General features: G+C 32.0%; 1 pseudogene across 1 annotated transcript in view; it reads left to right on the top strand.

Annotated features, from left to right (window-relative positions):
• Positions 1–3631, top strand: part of LOC149537314 (putative LRR receptor-like serine/threonine-protein kinase At1g56140) — a 214671-nt pseudogene extending 211040 nt beyond the window's left edge. The window contains exons 16-23 of the transcript XR_016356548.1: positions 390–775; positions 899–1094; positions 1254–1427; positions 1589–1707; positions 1833–2043; positions 2176–2413; positions 2835–2973; positions 3124–3631. The product of XR_016356548.1 is annotated as a putative LRR receptor-like serine/threonine-protein kinase At1g56140 (transcript). The remainder of the gene's footprint in view (positions 1–389; positions 776–898; positions 1095–1253; positions 1428–1588; positions 1708–1832; positions 2044–2175; positions 2414–2834; positions 2974–3123) is intronic.
• Positions 3632–13414: the final 9783 nt, after the last annotated feature.

The following is a 13414-nucleotide window of genomic DNA, read 5'->3' as shown; positions in this document are numbered from 1 at the left end:
TCTTACAAGATAAAATAAACAACTTAGATACTTGTTAAATGACCTTTAATACATAATCTATTTTATTTGTTAGAAACTTTAATTAAATTAATATAAATATAAACATTAAAAGATTATTTGATAAACTTTTATTTAGATGTTTTATTTTACTTGATTATGTGTAGTGAGGTCATCCCTTAGGTGCGAACATTTGATAAATATATTTTAATTAAGTCTCGTTAATTTGAGTTGAAATAGTTATAAGGTGGCTTCCCACAAAACGTAAGCTATTGTAAGAATTTGTTAGTTGGGTGAAGGATAGTGATTATAATTATTTTATAATCATTACTTTGGGCATTTTTCATAGTTATAGCTTTTTATCCGACTATTGATCTGTTTCGTGGGTATAGTTTCTTCGTTGGCCATCAACTGCGGAGGTCCAAGGTTAGTTGATTCTTCGACAAGAGTCGCTTTCGAAAGTGATAATGAAACATTAAGTGCTGCATCATTCTATATGAGTCCTGCAGAGCAGTGGGCAGTTGGTACTGTCGGATTTTTTGCAAATGAATCAGCTTTAAGCATTGAAAGAAGTTCTCAATATAAATACACAGCAAATGCCAATCAGAATCCATCGATATATCAAACAGCTCGTCTTTCTCCTATTTCCCTGAGATACTATGGACTTGGTCTTGAGAATGGCATTTACAGGGTTGAGCTCCATTTTGAGGAAATCCAGATTCCCAGTGGACAAGTATGGCGAAGTTTTGGATTGCGCTTCTTTGACGCCTTCCTACAGGTAATATTTCTCAGCAAATTCACACATGGGTTGTAACCAGGATATTAGCTGAATAGTTATATGACTGCCACTGAGATTTCATTAATTGAAGAATTTACACTGTTGCGACACCGTTTAATGCAGGGAACTCGAATTTTACGAAATTTCAATATCAAGAAGGAAGCTGGAGGCTCAAATGTGCCGGTTGCAAAGATTTATAATGTCAGCGTGACTGAAAATGTCCTTCATGTGCATCTTTTTTGGGCTGGTAAGGGAACTTTTGGCATACCATCTGAGGAGACACGTGGGCCATTAGTATCAGCAATTAGGATTATTCCTGGTAAGATAAAGTAATCATTCCAGCTTCTTACCTTAAGATATTTCTTATCGAGATTGATTATATTTTGTAATTTTAATAAAAGAGACAATCATTCTGGAATTCGCTTTGCATTGCGGTGAATGTGTGACTTCAGCGTTTATTTTCCCTTGCTTCTTGCAGAATTCAAGGCAACTATTGGCATTGTAAGCAACTCCATTAACCACAGCCGAACAAGAACCACTGCAATTATTATTGGAGTTGTTGTTGGGTTTGGCTTTCTCTTGTGTTTATTCGTAGTGGGTTTTATAAGAAACAAGAGGAGAGTAAAGTTCTCTTCAGCTGATGATTGCGAAGGTGATAATACATATTGCTAAGCTTGCGACTTAACTCGGTGCATTTTCAGCTCAAAAACATTTTTATCTCTTTGATCAGCTTTCTTTTAAATCAAAATGGTATTGAACAATAGATTTCCACGAATATATGTCTTATGATTTATATGTTGCGTGCTTGTCCAGATCTGAAGAGTATGGCTGGAAAAGCTCATCTTTTCAGTTTGTCAGAAATGACAATAGCTACTAAAAATTTTGATATTGAAAACAAGATAGGAGAGGGCGGGTTTGGGGCAGTTTACAAGGTAAGTATAGATTCATTAACCTATAGTTATATTCAGAGTATAAGCTTAGGTCTTGGGCAAGATAAATAAATCTAATTCAACATTGAAGTGCTTACATTACAATAGATATATGATGTCAACTGTAGGGTGTGCTACAAGATGGGAATCCTGTGGCAGTAAAGAAGCTGTCCTCCACGTCTAGTCAAGGAAAACGGGAATTTCTGAATGAGGTGGCCACAATATCTGCTGTGCAACACCGGAATCTCGTCAAACTCTATGGGTGTTGTATTGAAGAAGAAGAGCGTCTCTTGGTCTATGAATATTTGCCCAATAACAGTCTTGGGCGAGCTTTATTTGGTATGTCCCTGTATATATATATATATATATATATATATATATATATATATATATATATATACTTCTCCAGTTTGTGTTTTGCAAACATTTACAATTAATATTACTTATATCCTTTTCTATTGTAAACTTCAGGTTCTGGTCAATATAAGCTAAGCCTTGATTGGCCTATACGGTTTAACATTTGTACTGAAGTTGCACGCGGGTTGGCATATCTTCATGAGGAATCGAGGATTAGAATTATACATCGAGACATCAAACCAAATAACATCCTTCTAGATGATAATTTAAATCCAAAAATTGCTGATTTTGGATTGGCAAGGCTCTACGATGCTGCAAAGAGTCACATCAGCACTAGAGTTGCAGGAACAATGTAAGATTTCTATCTCATTCATACTTCCAGATTGTTTCACTATATTAAAAAATTTCCATCAGCAGAAAGGTCGATAATATTGAGAAAGAGAATTTGTTCTTTATCAGTTATAATAAATGTAGGATTACACATAACATTGTAAGTTTGATTGTAGATAAAAGTGTTAAATAGTCAAAATTGACTTAATTTTTTACAAACTTAATGTATGATTTTTAAAGGTAGCCACATACATAACATTAGATTAAATTTAACATGTGGCTGTAGCACAGTTTATATGTTTCATTGTTCTTCCTTGCGGATACTTGCCTGCTTTCAATGGTCTATTGAAAACACCCAAATGCAGATTGCTAAAGAGGTTTAAAATGAGATTGACAGTGTACTTTGAATGTATACTAAAGTTTTGAGTTTGTACTGCTTTCAGCGGATATCTAGCTCCAGAGTATGCGTTGCGTGGACATCTCACGGTTTTTAGCTTTGGAGTAGTTGCTCTCGAAGTTGCTAGCAACAGAAGCCATGAAGACAGGAGCTTGCCAGATGAGATGGTCTATCTTCTTGATTTGGTACCAATGTTTTCTTCTAGATTTCCAGCATCATAAGTAGTTTTTCATGTTGAAGTTATCAAATTAAAACATGATATGTTTGAGAATAGATCACTGTTAATTATACTCTTCGAAAGCAATGCCTTACATTACCAATCAATGAACGTGTAGGCTTGGGAATTGTACGAGGAGGGGAGACTTCGAGAATTGGTGGATACCAGTGTTCTTTCCAGCTGCGCCTCTGAAGAAGAAGTGGTTAGAGTGATTCACGTGGCTCTTTTATGTACACAGGCAACTCCCACACAACGACCATCCATGTCACAGGTTGTTGCCATGCTGGGAGGGGCAATGAAAATTACTCCACCACAATGCCGCCCTGGATATATCAAAGACTGGCAGATTGCAGGACAGAATGGTAACACTTCAACCAGGCGAGATGGCAAGTCGTGGACATGGAGCATGAGCCTCACAATGGAGGGTAGATCAGACAACTTGTAACCCTGATCTAGTGCATCTCTGTAGATTTCTGTAGATGCCTTTGTGAAAGAGCTAAAATTTAAACTGCTGATTTTATTGATTGACATTTTCTAGATACATTCCGATACATACAGAATTGATACTGAATATTTCACATTGATATGTGAACAACTTTATATAACTTCATTTTACCTTACAAAAATTACTTATGGGAATAACTTATGAGAAACTATATATCTAACCGATTTATTTATTTAAACTAAACTCAGAAACTAACCTAATTAATGTAATAAATCTAACATTCCCCCCTATTACATTAATCCAACAGATCTAACATTCCCTCATATTATAAACTAACCTAATTAATGTAATAAGTCCAACATTCCCCTCTTATTACATTAATCCAATAAAAGTGAAAGCCTTCACCAATATTATTCCTCTAGAAACTTTGATGAAGCTCCTTCACCAATCTTTGAAAGTAGATTTTCTCTCTACAACTTCACATTGCAAATCCTGATCCTGAAGTTGCCGTCATATCCCAACTTCAGAGTACAAATCTGGAAGTTGTCCTCATGATAAGATTGTTTCCACCTCCCTTACACAATGAGACATAGCTCCTCCAAAATTTCACATCTCCATGAAGTGTGCTTGATGTCTCCTCTGGTGCTACACATGAGATGCCTTTCCTTTGAAAGTCCACATCTCCTTCAAGTGTGTCTAACACCTCGTCAAGTGTCGTACAAACAATCACCACTAATATGTCTACACATAGACGTCTTTCCTCCGAAAGTCAACATCTCCTCTAAGTGTCTCTAATTCCATTCTTCAAATCCTACCCCCAACCCCCAACTCCATAGAAGGACAATCACATAGCCAAGCCCCCTCTTTTCTTAAGGGACACAAATCTGTTAAGTCCCCTCTTCTCCTCAGGGATGAATCTACAAATAGTTGCTTCCCATGCAATAATCATCTCTGAATGAGAAGCTAGCTCGAGATGATAAAAATCCTCAAACCTCCATTGCCTCCAGCCTCCTATTTCCTTATTTTTTATTCTTTAATGCACAAATCTTGTATCAATTTTAGGTGGAATATCACAATCTTCATTATTTGAATGTATTGCAAAATCACAAAAGTGTGTCTCACCTTTAACTACAACAAAGGCTATATTCTTCTTCAACTTTCCATCGATAAGATCTTTGGCCTGCTGAAAATAATTCATTTGTACACATCCACTTTGTTGACAATAAAAATATTTTGGTTCTTTTATGCTAGGAACACTAGAGTTCCTTCTAGCAAATAAAGCACAATCCTCAATAAAATTATGACTCTTGTGAGCTCTACTTCCTTCGTCAATTAAAGAAGAAATTATAATTTCTAGGTTAGGATTCATTTTGTTTAAAGTGAAAACAATATGATCAAAGCTTGAAGGCATTCTACTAAGTAGGATTGCTTTGGCATCATCATCATCAACTTTAGAGTTCACACCTACAAGTTGATTAAGAAGTGAACAAAAAGTACTTATATGTTGAACAATGTTATCACCTTCATTCATCCTCAACCTAAACAAAAAAAAATTTATGGACATTTTTGTACTAGAAGCTTGTGAATCAAACAAGATGTTAAGCTCATCCCATATTTCTTTAGATCTTTGAAAGATCAATATGGTGCAAATATGCATATGATAGACCAAGTCCAATCAATGCATAGGCCCTATGATCTTTAGTCATCCACTTTGTTATTCCATCTGCATCCTGGGGTTTCTGAATAGTTTTAGTAACAATGTCCCATAGATTTTTTTCAATCAAAAGAAATTGTATCTTAATTTACCATGTGTGAAATGTAGGCCCTTCAAATTTGGGAATTGTAGTTAATTTATCCATTGTTTAGAAAACAACAGTGTAGAACAAATAATGTATTGAAAAACTGAGTGATGCATGTAATCTGCAACTTATCCCTATTTTATTTCTGATAAAAAAAATAATCACAACATATTCATGGACAATATAACACTATAATATCTACACAATAAATCTCAAACCTCTCTTCAATAAATCCACAAAAGTTAGGGTTCTGATTATCCAAAATCCATTAACTACACTCTTCTCCCCATTGACCAACCTGGCTTTGATACCAAATGAAAGAGCTAAAATATAAAATGTTAATTTTATTGATTCAGATTTTCTAGATACATTTTGATACATATAGAATTGATACTAAATATTTCACATTGATATGTGAATAACTTTATATAACCTCATTTTCCCTTACAAAAACTACTTATAGGAATAACTTCTGAGCAACTATATATCTAACTTATTTATTTATTTAAACTAAACTCATAAACTAACCTAATTAATGTAATAAATCTAACACTTTAGAGTAACTTCTTTAAGTTTGGAAGTTTGATTATCTTTTACTTCCTAGTTATATTTATACACTTAGTACAGGCAATCAATGAACCTGTTTCATGCCCTAGTATGATAATATATACTTATTTGTCATAGGCAATTGCTTTTGTCATCGCTAGCATTATAGTTGAGAGGGAGGGAAAAGATTATATTTGTTTGTATGTAACTTTCTTGTTTATTTGATTTTGGGTCATTGTAAAAATCACTTATATCCAATTAATTTTATTTAAATAAAATAAGATAACTATAAATAATAATAAAATCTTGATGATATAGATATTTTTAGATTGAGATTGTTATGAATTTATTAGTACTTTGCATCAGTAAGAGTTAAGTTGATAATAAGTGTTTTATTTTTATTTATTTTTCTTGTCAAATCAAGGCACAAATATATATATATATATATATATATATATCAGTTTCACATTCATCAAAACAAAGTTCAAAACTTTAAACATAGCAAATTATAGCATCTAATAGAATCATCATAGAAAATAGCATCATTTTCAATCATCATCTAAGAATACCAATAGTAAGTCTCAGCCTGATAAGCATTGAGTAGTTGCATTAAACCTTCATTTAATAGTTGTCTTTCAACCTATGTTTAAAGTACTTTCAACCTATGTCAGTCCTTAAAACCTTTTAGCACCTGTGTTCTATGTCAAGAGAATCATCCATCTCTATGGAGAATGCAAAGTGAAAATAAAACTTTGTTATATAAACAAAGTTATAAACATAAAGTTTTATAAAATATTAGAACTTTTGTTTTCTACATTGTTTCAAGTCTTCATTTCCAACATGCAAGCATATGAGAGAAAATTAGGGTCAATTTTTTTTAGTCGGAAACTTTTAGTAGCTTGCAAAACAACTAGGAAATGAAAAATCAATCCTTGGGATGGTAAAAGAGTTTCAAAAACTCACTGACCATTTCCTAAGTTTCAGGAATAGTTTTTTGATTTTCTTGATTAGGTAGGGATGACAAGGGCCTTGACTAGGTGGGGATGGCTTGGAAGCATTCCCTCTTGTTCCTCTTCCCCATTTCTGAAACTTAGGGTTTAGAAGTAGAAACACATCCCTGGATAACATAGGTAAGATTATAAATGTTGATAAAATTATTTAGGTACAAAAGTTGCCTATTGAATTACTTTTTTTGATAGGGAATGGGCCCAAGTCTTTGATTCATTATTATTATTTTGTTATAATTAATTAATCTCCCACATGAGAGGCTCACAAGTTACCATTGTGTTATAAGCTCTTTCTTGCTTATATCACATCTATTACATTGCTTGTTACATATTAAATTATTAAAAACTATATTGTTTATATCACATCTATTATATTACTTGTCATATGCAATACAAAAACATCAATTAACATTTATATATGAATGCATATCGATTTTGTTTTTGAGAAAAAATATTCATTTAAAAAATATGTTGAATTTATAAAAATTCAAAATATCTTTAGTGTATTTTTTACTTTTTTTAGAAAATTAAAAAGATTGAAATGAAATAAACTATAGAACAACCACGTAGAACATTCTGAAAATGAATATTAAGGATTACGATTAGCTTAGATTATATTTATTTAGAATTATAATATTATATAGTATTAAAATTCTATAACAAAATATTTTATATTTATATTTGAAAATAAAATTACTACATATTACAATTATTTCATTACTTTTTCTATTAAGTATTATACACAAGTGCAACTATTAATATTTAATTTTTATAAAAGAACATTTAATTTTTAATTTCTTATTATTATTTTCTAAAATACTTCAAGAACAACAATATTAGCTTATCTATAACATCTTTAATTTAATTCAATCTTGAAATAATTATCTAAAGTTTTCCAAAGTTTATAAAGATTTTGAAATTTTTGATTTGATTAACTTTTTCATTTTGATTATGTAAGAATTTTTAATAAGTATTTTGAGTTATATTTTACAATGATGAATTTTTTGTCAATATTTTGAAATAGAGTCCATACATGAGAGTATTATCGAGCTGAATTTGTGGCATGTTGTTGCAAGAGGTGTAATGTGGATGCTATCAAATATTTGTGATGTCCATTTTAATTTTCTTGATTAACTTATGAATATGATTTTGTAAAATAATTTTATTAGCAATATTTTGATTTCATAATTCACCACCAATGTGGAAAAGTTTGAAGAAGTTTAGAGTTACTTCTTTGAACTTTTTCATCACATTGATGAATTATCAAGTGTGATTCTAAATCATTGATTATGAGAAGATAATCAAGACAAATGGTATGCTAATAGTTGGTGCTCATCAAATTCATGTGAAAACATGTGAAAGCTTTGTGCCATAGAAGAATAGCTTGTACAATGTTAGTCTTTGTGGCTTAAAGGCCTTCAATTAAGCTTTGTGGAATGTTGAGATGGGCTCCACTTAGAGCCACTCAACCCCAACATGTATGATTGTCTTGCACATGATAGAGGCAACATGAAAAAACCTACACATGGATGCTGCCTTTGAGGATAAAGTTAGAACCATCAATGAATTTGGTAAATCTTGTAACTTTATTGTGCATAAAAGTTGAATATTTATTCAAAACTTTGATTTTTTTTTTTGAAGTTGCTAAATGTTGGTGCATGAAAAAAAATCTAGTCTACCATGTCCAAGCATCTAAACATACTCACATCAAACAAATACTTGTTTCTTGAAGGTTTTCTTGACATTTATTTCTATATATAAGAAAGAAAATTTTATTAAAAAAATATTCTGGGCTCAATTTCCACAACCAAATAGTAAAAAATCAAATGAAACTAGAGACAAAGCACTTATTGTAATTTTGTGAATAAAAAATGGAAATGATAAACCACTTACACACAACTAAGTTGTTGGATTTCCATAATAGATATGATCAAGTGTACATCATTATTGGTCTCGTTATCTTTGATTACAACTCAATCATACAACATAGTTTTGGAGAAAGAATCTAGAGATTAAAAGAGTTTGAGTAACTTATTTTAAGTAAAATGGTTAATGAGGAAGGATTACTCTAAAACTTCATTTATGGATGTTAAAGATGGTTGAAGAACCCACTTTGTCTACCCACAAAGGCAATCTACAATCTCCTAAATGTCAAATACTATGGTAGATGACAAGATTTCCAAAGCCAAATTTGTTATAAATTTGAATAGTAGCTAATACTATGCATGATAGTGGAAACTAGTGGAGGGTATGTGGCGTTTCATATAATCAATTGTCACACTAAAAATTATAATTTATTTTATCTTTTCCTAGTTCCTAAAATCATTACTACTACCTTTATTTCAAAAAAGGAAGACTATCTTATACTCCACTAAACACATTTTTATGGCTTCTTTCTCTATAGTAGTGAAACATTTATTTCATTTCATATTCTACAATAGGCTTCTATAAGTTTTATGGTCTATATTTCTAGATTCTATAAAGGTTGATAACCTATCCTATGAATCTATGAATTTATTACAGACTTGTAAATAACATATGCCCATTGAAAAGGTTGCACTTTAAATTTATTTCCATATTGTTAGTGAGTAGATTGGTTTTCATATTAACATTTACTTACTCTATTACCCCCTTTTCTGAAGACACAAAAGTTCATAACAATTGGGTAGGTTTAATAAATAATCTCCCTCTAAATTATATGAGGCACAACTCTCTCATTGGATATTTATTGAATCCCTAAACTAAAACATATATACATGCATTTAACTCGAAAGCATGAAAGGAAACACAAATCATTCTTGGATGAGAGGCCAATAATAAGATAATTATAAGAATAATAAATAGGGGGGGGGGGGGGCACTTCAAGTGCCTAGGAATTCAAAACCTCATTAGAATATGATAGAAACACAAGAATCAATCAAATCATTAACCCATGAAGATTAGAATAACACATGAAATTTAAAGGAAAAAATCACAAAGTAATGTTCTTCAATACAATCTCAAAAACCATAGATTTAAATTTCCTTCACGAAACCATTTTGTATTGCATGGTTTCAAATCCCCATAGCAAAACAACCTCCAAAGTATCAAATATAAATTCAATTCAAGCATTACTATAAAAAGACAACATTTAGTAACCACTAACAAAGAGAAAAAATTGTAATGTATTTCTTTTCTCAGTTTCTAACCCCACTTTAGCACAAGGTTTGTCTATGTCAGAAGCTTGAACCCCTTTCTACTGAAAATTCTCCTTTAAATCATTTCTTCATAACCTTTTCATAGTTGTTGTAACTAATTCTTGAAAATATAATCGATTGATCTTTTTTACCTTACCTTTTCACTATCCTCATAAATCCCCTTTATAAAATAAATCTCTTATAAAAATTATAATTAAGAGTTTAGAAATCTCATTTCATAATATTTATAAGCATATTTGGACAAGTGTTATTTGCTAGTGATTAAGTGTTGTCATCATTTCATGACTATCATAAACAATTTTGATAGTACTCCACTCCAATATCCATGACTTTCGATCCATAATGAATATGGAAAACATTGTTGGTGAGGATTTAGAAAATTAGGATTTCTAAAACATATCCAACAATTAGCTCAATCCAATAGTGTCATGTCCCCCGCAACATTACTATTTTTCTATCAGCAGCAAGTTTGGGATTACAAATTGCATTGGAAATTGTGAATATTAACCATATCATATCTTACATAGAGATCACCAATTTGAGTTGAGATTCATTATTTTTATATGATCTCCCACACAAAAATTCTTTGACATCATTTTTACCCAATATCATGACACGTTGCTTGTCAATACTTCACCAAATAACTAGTCTAAACTATTGAACTAACAAACCTACATTCTAAACTTGAACTTCTAATCACTTTAAATTGCATTTCACCCAAATGAACTTAGAACCATACCAATCTGAACCATACCATAATAGGATGAATGATTTCAATCCATCCTTAACTCTAGTGCACTTTTGTGAGCTTGTTGAAAAATTTGGATTGTTTTGAACCATTTGAACCATTTTGAACCATCTCAACCATTTTGGTCTACATTGAACCAGTTAGAAATATTTGAACCATTTTGAACCTTGTTCAAAGTGGTTCAATAAAGTGAACTTGTGCTTTGAACCTAAACATTGAGCCCCTGTACTAAACCTAGTTGTATTTTAACTTGATGAACATGTGAACCTTTTGAATATGTTTGTAATAGTTGAACCAATTTGAACTAGTTCAAGCTAGTTAAATTTTTTTCCTTGTTCTTACAAATACTTAACATGAAAACTAGAGATAGAATGACTGATTTTAAAATTTTAAATGTGGTACCCATGTGAGGGATAACATTGGCTCTACACGGGGACTATTTTCAATTTAAAAACATAGAACTCTAGCATCATTGGTTGAAAATATGAGTGCCTAAGAAAATAGGGAATTAGAGTCACATAGAAATGGAATGCAAGGAGTTATTTGTAAAAAGGGTGAATGGGAGTAGGGAAACTACAAGCCAAACCTAAAAGTGAAGAAAGCTAAACCTGGTGTAAGAAAGGATAAAAAACTAGGTCCAAGGGCACACCCACCTATCCAAACCACCTTGTTGAGTAAACACAATGGAAGAAAACAATAGAGAACAACACAAAGGGGGGGGGGGGGCGGGGGGGGGGGGAGAGAGAGAGAGAGAGAGAGAGAGAGAGAGAGAGAGAGAGAGAGAAATGTTAGACTTATTACATTAATTAGGTTAGGTTTTGTGTTTAGATTAGATATTTATAAAATTAGTTCAATATATAGTTGTGGGAAGTTATTCTCGTAAGTGGTTGTTGTAAGGGAAAATAAAACTATATACAGATGTTCAAACATTAATGTAAATAATATTCAACATCAATTCAGTATGAACTCAGTTTGTATCTGTATGTATCAATGAAAATTTGAATCAATAATTTCAGCATTTAATATTTTTGCTCTTTCATGTGGTATCAAACCGGGTTGATCAATGGGGAGAAGAGTGTAAATGGATTTTGGGTAATGAGAACCCTAACTTCTGTGGATTTATTGAAGAGAGGTTTGAGATTTATTGTGCAGATATTATAATGTTATATTATCATGAATATGGTGTGATCATTCTTCTTTATCAGGAATAAAATAGGGATCAATTACAAATTACATGCATTGCTAAGTTTTTCAATTACATTATTTGTTCTATAATATTGTTTTCTAAACAATGGATAAATTATCTAAAATTCCTAAATTTGAAGGGCTTGAGTTTCACACATGGCAAATTAAGATACAATTTCTTTTGATTGAAAAAGATCTATGGGACATTGTTAATGGAACTATTCAGAAACCCCAAGATGCAGATGAAATAACAAAGTAGATAGCCAAAGATCATAGAGCCTCTACATTGATTGGAATTGGTCTATCAGATGCATATTTGCACCATATTGATCTTTCAAATAATTGAAAAGAAATATGGGATGGGCTTAACACCTTGTTTGGTTCACAAGCTTGTAGTGAAAAATGTTCATAAAACAAAAGTTGTTTAGGTTGAAGATGAATGAAGGTGATAACATTGTTCAACATATAAGTACTTTTCATTCACTTCTTAATCAACTTGCAGGTGTGAACTCTAAATTTGATGATGATGATGCCAAAGAAATTCTACTTAGTATCATGCCTTCAAGCTTTGATCATATTGTTTTCACTTTGAACAAAATGAATCCTATCCTAGAAACTATAATTTCTTCTTTAATTGATGAAGGAAATAGAGCTCATAAGAGTTAGAATTTTACTGAGGATTGTGCTTTATTTGACAGAAAGAAATCTAGTGTTCCTGGCAAAAGAGAACTAAAATGTTTTTATTGTCAACAAAGTGGACATGTACAAATGAATTATTTTCAGTAGGCCAAAGATCTTGTCGATGGGAAGTTGAAGAAAAATACAGCCTTTGTTGCAGTTGAAGGTGAGAGACACTTTTTTGATTTCACAATACATTCAAATACTAATGATTATGATCTTCCACCTAAAATTGATACAAGATTTGTGCATTAAAGAATAAAAAATAAGTATATAGGAGTCTGGAGGCAATGGAGGTTGGAGGTTTTTTTATCATCTCAAGGTAGCTTCTCGCTTAGAGATAATTATTGCATGGGAAGCAACTATTTGTGTCCTTGTAAAGTTAGGGCTTGGCAAACTCATCCCTGAAGATAAGAGGGGACTTGATAGATTTGTGTCCCTAAAGAAAAGAAGGGACTTGGCTGAGTGATTTTCCTTCTATGGAGTGAAGGGGGCAGGATTTGAAGAATGGCATTAGAGACACTCAGAGGAGATGTCGACTTTCGAAGGAAAGATGTCTATATGAAGACATATTAGTGGTGATTGTTTCTACAACACTTGAGGAGGTGTTAGACACACTCAGAGGAGATGTGGACTTTTACAGGAAAGGTGTCTTATGTGCAACACCAAAAGAGGCATCAGACACACTCCATGGAGATGTGAAATTTTGGAGGAACTATGTCTTGTTGTGTAAGGGAGGTGGAAACAATGTTATTATGAGGTCAAATTTAGGATTTATAGTCTGAATTTGGGATATTGGGATAG

The sequence above is a fragment of the Cupressus sempervirens genome, chromosome 9 (genome assembly GCF_028749045.1).
Source record: "Cupressus sempervirens isolate cs-2001-9-10 chromosome 9, ASM2874904v1, whole genome shotgun sequence".
Taxonomy (NCBI): Eukaryota; Viridiplantae; Streptophyta; class Pinopsida; order Cupressales; family Cupressaceae; genus Cupressus; species Cupressus sempervirens.
The sequence above is the reverse complement of the archived record's forward strand: the minus strand, read 5'-3'. Positions and strand labels throughout refer to the sequence as shown.